Source organism: Symphalangus syndactylus, chromosome 23 (genome assembly GCF_028878055.3).
Source record: "Symphalangus syndactylus isolate Jambi chromosome 23, NHGRI_mSymSyn1-v2.1_pri, whole genome shotgun sequence".
NCBI classification, from domain to species: domain Eukaryota; kingdom Metazoa; phylum Chordata; class Mammalia; order Primates; family Hylobatidae; genus Symphalangus; species Symphalangus syndactylus.
The window spans coordinates 46,182,206-46,195,387 of NC_072445.2; the positions used below are offsets into that span (position 1 = coordinate 46,182,206).

Consider the following 13,182-nt stretch of genomic DNA (forward strand, 5'->3'; position numbering starts at 1 on the left):
AGGTCCATGGGTGGTTAGGCACCCTGGAAAAGAATAAGCATTAGGCCCTTAGAGGATGCTTTAGGACTAATGCTCATCGGGAAATGACTAGGGGTGCTGGCATCCCTATGTTCTTTTTTCAGATGGGTAACGTTCCCCCAACCCCAAGGCAAAAACGCCCTTAAGATGTATTCTGGAGAATAAGGAGCAATTTGACCCTCAGACGCTAAGAAAGAAATGACTTATATTCTTCTGCAGTACCTCCTGGCCACAATATCCTCTTCAAGGGGGAGAAACCTGGCCTCCTGAGGGAAGTAGAAATTATAACACCATCTTACAGCTAGACCTCTTCTGTAGAAAGGAGGGCAAATGGAGTGAAGTGCCATATGTGCAAACTTTCTTTTCATTAAGAGACAACTCGCAATTATGTAAAAAGTGTGGTTTATGCCCTACAGGAAGCCCTCAGAGTCTACCTCCCTATCCCAGCATCCCCCCGACTCCTTCCCCAACTAATAAGGACCCCCTTTTTCCCAAAGGTCCAAAGGAGATAGACAAAGGGATAAACAATGAACCAAACAGTGCCAATATTCCCCGATTATGCCCCTTCCAAGCAGTGGGAGGAGCAGAATTCGGCCCAGCCAGAGTGCATGTACCTTTTTCTCTCTCAGACTTAAAGCAAATTAAAATAGACCTAGGTAAATTATCAGATAACCCTGATGGCTATATTGATGTTTTACAAGGGTTAGGACAATCTTTTGATCTGACATGAAGAGATAAAATGTTACTGCTAAATCATACACTAACCCCAAATGAGAGAAATGCCGCCATAACTGCAGCCCGAGAGTTTGGTGATCTCTGGTATCTCAGTCAGGTCAATGATAGGATGACAACAGAGGAAAGAGAACGATTCCCCACAGGCCAGCAGGCAGTTCCCAGTGTAGACCCTCATGGGGACACAGAATCAGAACATGGAAATTGGTGCCGCAGACATTTGCTAACTTGTGTGCTAGGACTAAGGAAAACTAGGAACAAGCCTATGAATTATTCAATGATGTCCACTATAACACAGGGAAAGGAAGAAAATCCTACTGCCTTTCTGGTGAGCCTAAGGGAGGCATTGAGGAAGCATACCTCCCTGTCACCTGACTCTATTGAAGGCCAACTAATCTTAAAGGATAAGTTTATCACTCAGTCACCTGCAGACCTTAGAAAAAAACTTCAAAAGTCCACCTTAGGCTCGGAGCAAAACTTAGACCCTATTGAACTTGGCAATCTCGGTTTTTTATAATAGAGATCAGGAGGAGCAGGCAGAACGGGACAAACGGGATTAAAAAAAGGCCACCGCTTTAGTCATGGTCCTCAAGCAAGTGGACTTTGGAAGCTCTGGAAAAGGAAAAAGCTGGGCAAATCGAATGCCTGATAGGGCTTGCTTCCAGTGTAGTCTATAAGGACACTTTAAAAAAGATTGTCCAACTAGAAGTAAGCCGCCCCCTTGTCCATGCCCCTTATGTCAAGGGAATCACTGGAAGGCCCACTGCCCCAGGGGATGAAGGTTCTCTGAGTCAGAAGCCCATAACCAGATGATCCAGCAGCAGGACTAAGGGTTCCCAGAGCAAGCGCCAGCCCATGCCGTCACCCTCACAGGGCCCGGTATGCTTGACCATTGAGGGCCAGGAGGTTAACTGTCTCCTGGACACTGGCATGGCCTTCTCAGTCTTACTCTCCTGTCCCAGACAACTGTCCTCCAGATCTGTCACTATCCGAAGGGTCCTAGGACAGCCTAGATACTTCTCCCAGCCACTAAGTTGTGACTGGGGAACTTTACTCTTTTCACATGCTTTTCTAATTATGCCTGAAAGCCCCACTCCCTTGTTAGGGAGAGACATTCTAGCAAAAGCAGGGGCCATTATATATCTGAACGTAGGAGAAGGAACACCTGTTTGTTGTCTCCTGCTTGAGGAGGGAATTAATCCTGAAGTCTGGGCAACAGAAGGACGATATGGACGAGCAAAGAATGCCATCCTGTTCAAGTTAAACTAAAGGATTCCACCTCCTTTCCCTACCAAAGGCAGTACCCCTTAGACCTGAGGCCCAACAAGGGCTCCAAAAGATTGTTAAGGACTTAAAAGCCCAAGGCCTAGTAAACCATGTGATAGTCCCTGCAATCCTCCAATTTTAGGAGTACAGAAACCTAATGGACAGTGGAGGTTAGTGCAAGATCTCAGGATTGTCAATGAGGCTGTTCTTCCTCTATACCCAGCTGTACCTAACCCTTATACTCTGCTTTCCCAAAAACCACAGAAAGCAGAGTGGTTTACAGTCCTGGACCTTAAGGATGCCTTTTTCTGCATCCCTGTACACCCTGACTCTCAATTCTTGTTTGCCTTTGAAGATCCTTCGAACCCAACGTCTCAACTCACCTGGATTGTTTCACCCCAAGGGTTCAAGGATAGCCCCCATCTATTTGGCCAGGCATTAGCCCAAGACTTGAGCCAATTCTCATACCTGGACACTCTCGTCCTTCGGTACGGGGATGATTTAATTCTAGCCAACCGATCAGAAACCTTGTGCCATCAAGCCACCCAAGCACTCTTAAATTTCCTTGCTACCTGTGGCTACAAGGTTTCCAAACAAAAGGCTCAGCTCTGCTCACAGCAGGTTAAATACTTAGGGCTAAAATTATCCAAAGGCACCAGGGCCCTCAGTGAGGAACGTATCCAGCCTATACTGGCTTATCCTCATCCCAAAACCCTAAAGCAACTAAGAGTGTTCCTTGGCATAACAAGCTTCTGCCGAATATGGATTCCCAGGTACAGCGAAATAGCCAGGCCATTATACACACTAATTAAGGAAACTCAGAAAGCCAATACCCATTTAGTAAGATGGACACCTGAAGCAGAAGCAGCTTTCCAGGCCCTAAAGAAGGCCCTAACCCAAGCCCCAGTTGTAAGCTTGCCAATGGGGCAAGACTTTTCTTTATATGTCACAGAAGAAACAGGAATAGCTCTAGGAGTCCTTATACAGGTCTGAGGGACCAGCTTGCAACCCGTGGCATACCTGAGTAAGGAAATTGATGTAGTGGCAAAGGGTTGGCCTCATTGTTTACGGGTAGTGGCAGCAGTAGCAGTCAGTATGTGAAGCAGTTAAAATAATACAGGGAAGAGATCTTACTGTGTGAACATCTCATGATGTGAACAGCATACTCACTGCTAAAGGAGACTTGTAGCTGTCAGACAACCGTTTACTTAAATATCAGGTTCTATTACTTGAAGGGCCAGTGCTGTGACTGCACACTTGTGCAACTCTTAACACAGCCACATTTCTTCCAGACAATGACGAAAAGATAGAACATAACTGTCAACAAGTAATTGCTCAAACCTATGCCACTCGAGGGGACGTTTTAGGGGTTCCCTTGACTGATCCCAACCTTAACTTGTATACTGATGGAAGTTACTTTGCAGAAAAAGGACTTTGAAAAGCGGGGTATGCAGTGGTCAGTGATAATGGAATACTTGAAAGTAATTCCCTCACTCCAGGAACTAGTGCTCAGCTTGCAGAACTAATAGCCCTCACTCGGGCACTAGAATTAGGAGAAGGGAAAAGGGTAAATGTATATACAGACTCTAGGTATGCTTACCTAGTCCTCCATGCCCATGCAGCAATATGGAGAGAGGGGAATTCCAAACTTCTGAGGCAACACCTATCAAACATCAGGAAGCCATTAGGAGATTACTATTGGCTGTACAGAAACCTAAAGAGGTGGCAATCTTACACTGCCAGAGTCACCAGAAAGGAAAGAGAAATAGAAAGGAACTGCCAAGCGGATACTGAAGCCAAAAGAGCGGCAAGGCATGATCCTCCATTAGAAATGCTTATAGAAGGACCCCCAGTCCTTCTATAATTGTCCCTGTTTGTAGATGACATGATTGTATATTTAGAAAACGCCATCATCTCAGCCCAAAATCTCCTTCAGCTGATAAGCAACTTCAGCAAAGTCTCAGGATACAAAATCAATGTGCAAAAATCACAAGCATTCCTATACACCAATAACAGACAAACAGAGAGCCAAATCATGAGTGAACTCCCATTCACAATTGCTTCAAAGAGAATAAAATACCTAGGAATCCAACTTACAAGGGATGTGAAGGATCTCTTCAAGGAGAACTACAAACCACTGCTCAATGAAATAAAAGAGGACACAAACAAATGGAAGAACATTCCATGCTCATGGATAGGAAGAATCAATATCATGAAAATGGCTATACTGCCCAAGGTAATTCATAGATTCAATTCCATCCCCATCAAGCTACCAATGACTTTCTTCACAGAATTGGAAAAAACTACTTTAAAGTTCATATGGAACCAAAAAAGAGCCTGCATCGCCAAGACAATCCTAAGCCAAAAGAACAAAGCTGGAGGCATCACGCTACCTGACTTCAAACTATACTACAAGGCTACAGTAACCAAAACAGCATGGTACTGGTACCAAAACAGAGATATAGACCAATGGAACAGAAGAGAGCCCTCAGAAATAATACCACACATCTACAACCATCTGATCTTTGACAAACCTGACAAAAACAAGAAATGGGGAAAGGATTCCCTTTTAATAAATGGTGCTGGGAAAACTGGCTAGCCATATGTAGAAAGCTGAAACTGGATCCCTTCCTTACACCTTATACAAAAATTAATTCAAGATGGATTAAAGACTTAAATATTAGGCTTAAAACCATAAAAACCCCAGAAGAAAACCTAGACAATACCATTCAGGACATAGGCATGGGCAAGGACTTCATGTCTAAAAACACCAAAAGCAATGGCAACAAAAGCAAAAATTGACAAATGGGATCTAATTAAACTAAAGAGCTTCTGCACAGCAAAAGAAACTACCATTAGAGTGAACAGGCAACCTACAGAATGGGAGAAAATGTTTACAATCTACCCATCTGACAAAGGGCTAATATCCAGAATCTATAAAGAACTTAAACAAATTTACAAGAAAGAATCAAACAACCCCATCGAAAAGTGGACAAAGGATATGAACAGATACTTCTCAAAATAAGACATTTATGCAGCCAACAGACACAAGAAAAAATGCTCATCATCACTGGCCATCAGAGAAATGCAAATCAAAACCACAATGAGATACCATCTCACACCAGTTAGAATGGCGATCATTAAAAAGTCAGGAAACAACAGGTGCTGGACAGGATGTGGAGAAATAGGAAGACTTTTACACTGTTGGTGGGAGTGTAAACTAGTTCAACCATTGTGGAAGACACTGTGGCGATTCCTCAAGGATCTAGACCTAGAAATACCATTTGACCCAGCCATCCCATTATTGGGTATATACCCAAAGGATTATAAATCATGCTGCTGTAAAGACACACGCACATGTATGTTTATTGCGGCACTATTCACAATAGCAAAGACTTGGAACCAACCCAAATGTCCATCAATGATAGACTGGAATAAGAAAATGTGGCACATATACACCATGGAATACTATGCAGCCATAAAAAAGGACGAGTTCATGTCCTTTGTAGGGACATGGATGAAGCTGGAAACCATCATTCTCAGCAAACTATCACAAGGACAGAAAACCAAACACCGCATGTTCTCACTCATAGGTAGGAATTGAACAATGAGAACACTTGGACACAGGGTGGGGAACATCACACACCAGGGCCTGTCGTGGGGTGGGGGGAGGGGGGAGGGATAGCATTAGGAGATATATCTAATGTAAATGATGAGTTAATGGGTGCAGCACACCAACATGGCACATGTATACATATGTAACAAACCTGTACGTTGTGCACATGTACCCTAGAACTTATAATAAGAAAATAAAAAAACAGTTGAACTCTAGGGCTGGGTGCACTGACTCATGCCTGTAATCCCAGCACTTTGGGAGGCCAAGGCAGTCAGATCACTTGAGGTCAGGAGTTTGAGACTAGCTTGGCCAACATGGTGAAACCTTATCTCTACTAAAAATACAAAAAATAAAAATTAGCCAGGCATGGTGGCAGGTGCCTGTAATCCCACCTACTCAGGAGGCTGACATAGGAGAATAAGTTGAACACAGGAGGCAGATGCTGCAGTGAGCTGAAATCACACAACTGCACTCCAGCCTGGGTGACAGAATGAGACTCTATCTCAAAAAAAAAAAAAAAGTGAACAAGTGTTGTCTAATTCAAAGCTTATTTAGGCCACGGGCAGTGGCTCATGCCTGCAATCCCAGCACTTTGGGACGCTATGGCATGCAGATCACTTGAAGTCAGTTCAAGACCAGCCTGATCAACATGGTGAAACCCTGTCCCTACTATAAATACAAAATTAGTTGGGCATTGTGGTGCACCTGTAATCACAGCTACTTGAGAGGCTGAGGCAGGAGAATCACTTGAACCCAGGAGGTGGAGGTTGCAGTGAGCCAAGATTGGGCCATTGCGTTCCAGCCTGGGTGCCAGAGCAAGACTCTGTCTCAGATAAAAAACAAATAAACAAAAAAACCCACAAAACTTATTTAAAGGTCATGTATACAACAAGGTAAAGGAATCAGGAAATGAGAGAGATGTTGTAAAGGAAGTTATAAAACATAAATTTTTTTGTGTGTGGTAAGAAAGCTTAAAAGAGAAATAATTTTATATGAGAAAGAATACTGTATGGTAAATTTAGTCCTAAGATAAAAGTTCAAGCATGTCATGAATGGTCTGTGTAAGTCACAATAAGAGGATTTGTTTTTAAAAAATTGTATATGATCATGTTGTTTACAATTAAAAGGAAATTATAATGCTGTTTCTAGAGACTGGGCTTTATGTTAAAAAAACAAAGACACATATACACTAAATTATTGGTTAGAAAAATAAAATTTTCTTAAGGGGTTAACTTACTCTTAATAAATTATAAGAGAATTTGCCTGTGAATGGTGGCTTCTGCCTGTAATCCCAGCACTTTGGGAGGCCAAGACAGGCAGATCATTTGAGGTCAGGGGTTGTAGACCAGCCTGGCCAATGTAGTGACACCTCGTCTCTAACAAAAATACAAAAATTAGCCAGGCATGTTGGCATGTGCCTGTAGTCCCAGCTACTTGGCAGGCTGAGGCACAAGAATTGCTTGAACCCGAGAGGCAGAGACTGCAGTGAGCTGAGATTGCACCAATGCACTCCAAACTGGGCAACAGAGCGAGACTATCTCAAAAAAAAAAAAAAAAATTATAAGAGAATTTAATGTTTTTTTTAAAACTGAAAGTCCAATTGTATTGCATCTTGCTGTTTTTTTTCAGCTTTCCCTCCCCTTTAAAAAGGCACGTTGTCTTAAAGGTCTAAAGGAAGTGTTTTCTTCCAACATAATGTTCTGTGCATTGCAGAAGGTCTTTTCTTTTGCTTTTTGGTAACTGACCCAACACAGTTTACATTTTGTTGAAATAATTCCTATGTTTAGGAAAAAACTGAGATTGAAAAAAATTTTTTTAATTAACATGATTGCAACTGGGTATTTTCCTGTATGTGCTTTTAAAGTCCTTGTGACATTAGGTTACAGGGCTTTGACTCCTGGGTCTAAAAAGGACACCAAGTCCTCCTAAATCTTAAACACTGATAGCAATTGAAGCTGTCATCTTCAGGCCCTGTAGAAGATGCCAATCAAAATAAACTGCATTCCAGAGATACAGGGCCAGAAATGAAAGGCATTCAACTCCTCAAGGCCCAGAGACTATCGAAGAAGAGGTGGGCACGTGAGAATGTAAGGTCCAAATTTGAAAGATAAAATAAGTTCGGTTTCTCTATAAATTAATCATGAATGTCAAAGGCACAATGATGTAAGATCAGCTTATGGGTCCCTGTAATCAGATTAACAAGGTTTTCTTGACACATTAACCGACTCCTTAATAAAGGTTATAAAGGCTTATGGAAGTTATATCTTTTTTTTTTTTTTTTTCGAGACGGAGTCTCGCTCTGTCACCCAGGCTGGAACCGCAGTGGCTCAATCTCAGCTCACTGTAACCTCCGCCTCCTGGCTCCAAGCAATTCTCCTGCCTCAGCCTCCCAAGTAGCTGGGACTACAGACGTGTGCCACCAAGCTCAGCTAATTTTTGTATTTTTAGTAGAGAAGGGGTTTCACCACGTTGGCCAGGATGGTCTTGATCTCCTGACCTCCTCATCCACCCACCTCGGCCTCCCAAAGTGCTGGGATTACAGGCGTGAGCCACCATGCCCAGTTAGAAGTTATATCTTATGGTCACGTTTATAATTTTATAGATTGTTTATAAAATTTTGAAAACAAATTTAATTAGCTTCATGCTGTTTTTATTAGGGCTTATTGTTTGGAAAGTTAAGTCTCCTCTCTCAAAGAATGAAGGTTTTCACCTTTTTATGAAATGCTTGAGTTATCACTTTGGTTAAATGAATGATTTATTTTATAATGACCTGTAATCCTATTTTTGTGATATCAGGTGTTTTAAACATTTGATATTTGACAAACTTTCCAAAATCAAATTATAAATTATGTCTTTTTCTGACCTAATTAGTCCTTTAAGATATTAGGTTCCCTAAAGTCCAAAAATGGCATAATTTGGCTTATTTGGTACAAAAATTACACAGGAAGCATTGTCAAATCTGCAACAGTGTTTGGCTTTGAGATGTATTTGTATAAATATGTTATTGGTATGTGTTCCGAAATTCTGGGAAATTCCTGTAATTCTGATATGACCTAGTGTACATTATCAGTAATAATCATCGTTATGTTAAAATTATTGTGTGCTACAGAGGAGAGGTAACAAATTTCCTTGTCAATTGTGTCTTTGACTATGGCTGCCCTAAAACTTTTAGTCATCCATGCACAATTGTTGTGTTGTTTTGGTCCTCTTTAGAAAGTGTTTTTTTTGTTGTTGTTGCTGTTGTTGTTTTTTGAGATTCATTAAGTGTTTTATTCTTGATAATGTTTTCTTTGTTAAATTTGTTTTTTTAAATTATACTTTAAGTTCTAGGGTACATGTGCACAATGTGCAGGTTTGTTACATATGTATACATGTGCCATGTTGGTTTGCTGCACCCATTAATTCGTCATTTACATTAGGTATTTCCCCTAGTGCTATCCCTCCCCCATTCCTCCACCCCACAACAGGCCCCAGTGTGTGATGTTCCCCACCCTGTGTCCAAGTGTTCTCATTGTTCAATTCCCAACTATAAGTGAGAACATGCGGTGTTTGGTTTTGTGTCCTTGCGATAGTTTGCTGAGAATGATGGTTTCCAGCTTCATCCATGTCCCTACAAAGGACATGAACTCATCCTTTTTTATGGCTGCATAGTATTCCATGGTGTATATGTGTCATTTTTTCTTAATCCAGTCTATCATTGATGGACATTTGGGTTGGTTCCAAGTCTTTGCTATGGTGACTAGTGCTGCAGTAAACATAGGTGTGCATGTGTCTTTATCGTAGCATGATTTATAATCCTGTGGGTATATACCCAGTAATGGGATGGCTGGGTCAAATGGTATTTCTAGTTCTAGATCCTTGAGGAATCGCCACAGTCTTCCACAATGGTTGACCTAGTTTACACTCTCACCAACAGTGTAAAAACGTCACTATTCCTCCACATCCTCTCCAGCACCTGTTGTTTCTTCTTGAATACAGGTCTCCAATAACTTTGGAAATTGTTAGATGAGAATAGAGGAAAAACTTTCAGAACTCACAGAGAGGTAAAATGCTCATGAATATCAAGCAGAATAGGAATTAACTACGTGGACTGAACTAATCTTTTTGACTTTTTGCTTAAAACATTGCTGATCTTTTGCTTTGTTTTTCAGAGTCTTGAAACTTTTCTTTTGAGCTATTGACAGCTTTTAACAATTTAGTATACTCCGATCAACAAAATTTGGAGCATATTTGTTTCTCTCTACCTGATTTCTCCAGAATTTGTAAACTATTTGTGAGTATTCTTAACTTGTGCCAATACAGTTATTTGCATACATGCAATAAGAATCTGTTTTCATTTATAACAGGACATAATTGGAGAAACTAATTATTTTACCAAGGCTTTGAGTGGAATGGTATACTTTCCTTTAAGTAATCAAACCTGACTTATGGAGCCAATAAAAGCCCTTGGGAAAACCGGCCTTATACTTTACACAGTCCCTATACAGGGTTTCTGATCTGTGCTAAGTAAAGAATGTCATTTTCTGACAGGTCCAGGAGCCCCTAGTTTATCATGGAACATCAAAAAGAGAGGAAATTCACCCTACTCATAGGTATTTGATGGTACAAATCCGTGGCTGAGCTTGGCTTTAAAAAAATCTTGGCCGGGCGCAGTGGCTCACGCTTGTAATCCCAGCACTTTGGGAGGCCAAGGTGGGCGGATCACGAGGTCAGGAGATCGAGACCATCCTGGCTAACACGGCGAAACCCCGTCTCTACTAAAAGTACAAAAAATTAGCCGGGCGTGGTGGCGGGCGCCTGTAGTCCCAGCTACTCGGGAGGCTGAGGCAGGAGAATGGCACAAACCCGGGAGGCGGAGCTTGCAGTGAGCCGAGATTGCGCCACTGCACTCCAGCCTGGGTGACAGAGCGAGACTCCGTCTCAAAAAAAAAAAAAAAAAAAAAATCTTATCTGAGATTCCTTCTATGGAACAAAGTTCCTTCAAAGCCAATTTTTAAACGCCTATGTGAAAAATAATTATTCTTGCTACACTTTATACAAATAATCTAGTCAAATATAATAAAGCAAATCAGTCCTACCATGATTTGTCTTTAGTAAAAATGGAAAACTGGAGAGAGAAAAATTATGTTTCAAAACTTATAGTCCACTTGTTGTTGGATACTAGCCTTGCCTAATTTTTTCAATTTTTATTATTTTCTACACTTTAGGCTGAATTCGAATTTTTCCTGGCTACAAGTCTCCAAAATAATATTTTTAATTTTTTTCTTCTTTCTTTTGCTTTTTTTCCTAATTAGGAGTCACTGAAAACAGCTGTGCTTTTGTAAAGCCCTGCAAACTAAAGCTAGACAACTTAAACTTCAGAAGAAAATAATGGCAACCTATTTACACGCATAAGCCACTTTCATACCTGCCTACTGATGTATGGACTTCAGAATAATGTGGCCTATGTATATTTTCCAGGATTGTTCTTTTGTTTGTTGTTTTTCACCCTTCCTCCCCCTATTTTCTCTTCACAGGACATGGGAGTTCACAGCCTTCTAAAAATTAGCTTTCTTAATAACTTGGGACTTACCTATCTAGGAATAAACCATCCTGGCATGAGAGATCAAATGAAATCTGGGACCAAAGACTCATTTTTCTTCTAAAATGCTTTCTCCAAAAAATTTCTTTTAAAAAAAGAAAAGGGGGCAAATGTAAAGGAAAATATCTTGGGCCCCCAAATCACTAAGTTAAAAGGAAAATTCAAGCTAGGAACTGCTTAGGGCAAACCTGCCTCCCATTCTATTCAAAGTCATCCCTCTGCTCACTGAGATAAATGTGTATCTGACAGCCTCCTTAGGAAAGGTAAATCAGAAACTCAAAAGAATGCAACCATTTGTCTCCCACCTACCTGTGACCTGGAAGCCCCCTTCCCGCTTCAAGTTGTCCCGCCTTTCCGAACCCAACCAGTGTTCATTTTACATATATTGATTGATGTCTTATATCTCCGTAAAATGTATAAAACCAAGCTGTGCTCTGACCACCTTGGGCACATGTTGTCAGGACCTCCTGAGGCTGTGTCACTGCGTGCGCATCCTCAACCTTGGCAAAATAAACTTTCTAAATTAACTGAGACCTGTCTCAAATTTTTGGGGTTCACAAGGTTTAGTTATAAATGCTTCTTATGGAACATGATTTTCTTACAAGCGAGGCAGGAGAATAGGATCTGGAGGCAGGGAACCTAGGGCTGTTTCATGCCAACTTCCTAGAACTAAACTGAAAGTATAACCCTAACTTTCCACACCAAGTAACAAAAGAACCAGAGGCTTCTCCCTTTCCAAACCCCCACCTTTTCTGTGTGGCAGATGGGAAACTGAAAGTACCTCTGATTGGTTGCAAAAAGCAAAATTACGCTAAGAAGTAAGTTATCCCTTAAAAAAAAATTATTCTTTCTGCAACCAATGAGATCTTCCCATAGGAGTGTAACTATGTAACTTCACTTCAGCCTCTGATTCCACGCCACATCTTCGTTTGCATATAAGTGCAACTTTGTAACTTCTCTTTAGCCTCTGATTGGTTGCTTTTCACAGCCAATTGTGGGTCACCACTTCATTTACATGAGATGAGTACCAAGTGGCCAATAGGAGACTTCAATGGGGTATTAGGGCCCTTGAGCTGCTGCTCCACACCCCAAACACAGGAGTGTCCTTTCATTTTCAATAAATCTGTGCTTTGGGTGGGGCATGGTGGCTCATTCCTGTAATCCCAGCACTTTGGGAGGCCAAGGCAGGTGGAGCACCTGAGGTCAGCAGTTTGAAACCAGCCTGACCAACATGATGAAACTCTGTCTCTAATAAAAATACAGAATTAGCCAGGCTTGGTGGCGCATGCCTGTAATCATCCCAGCTACTTGGAAGGCTGAGGCATGAGAATCACCTGAACCTGGGAGGTGGAGGTTGCAGTGAGCCGAGATCGTGTCAGTGCACTTCCGCCTGGGCAACTGAGCAAGACTCCATCTCAAAACAACAACAACAACAAACAAACACCTTCAAGGCCTGGCCTGGCAGCTCACACCAGTAATCCCAGCACTTTGGGAGGCGGAGGCAGGCGTTTCACCTGAGGTCGGGAGTTCGAGAGCAGCGTGACCAACATGGAGAAACTCTGTCTCTACTAAAAGTACAATATTAGTTGGGCATGGTGGCGCATGCCTGTAATCCCAGCCACTCGGGAGGCTGAGTGAGGCAGGAGAATCGTTTGAATCAGGGAGGTGGAGGTTGCAGTGAGCCGAGATCACGCCATTGCACTCCAGCGTAGGCAACAAGAGTGAAACCTCATCTTGAAAAAACAAAAACAAACAAACACCTTCAGGCTTTGTGAGTGCTGGTCTCAGAAAAGCACTCAGTCTTCCTCCAAGGGCTAACTTACTTCTTCAGGAGTTGCGTGCCTTTGAGAAATTTCCCAAACCGCTACAGAGGAACAACTTCTCCCTTCGTTCACCACTCTACCAAGCACTTGGCTTTTGTACCTTATTGCAATTATTTATCTTCTAATCCTCTAGAGCCTAGAGAATT

At 41.8% G+C, this 13,182-nt stretch overlaps 1 protein-coding gene across 1 annotated transcript in view; it reads right to left on the reverse strand.

Moving 5' to 3' along the window:
* The window catches only part of ACOT13 (acyl-CoA thioesterase 13), a 35,239-nt gene that overhangs the window by 21,387 nt on the left and 670 nt on the right, over positions 1-13,182 (reverse strand). The gene's annotated exons all lie outside the window — the stretch shown is intronic.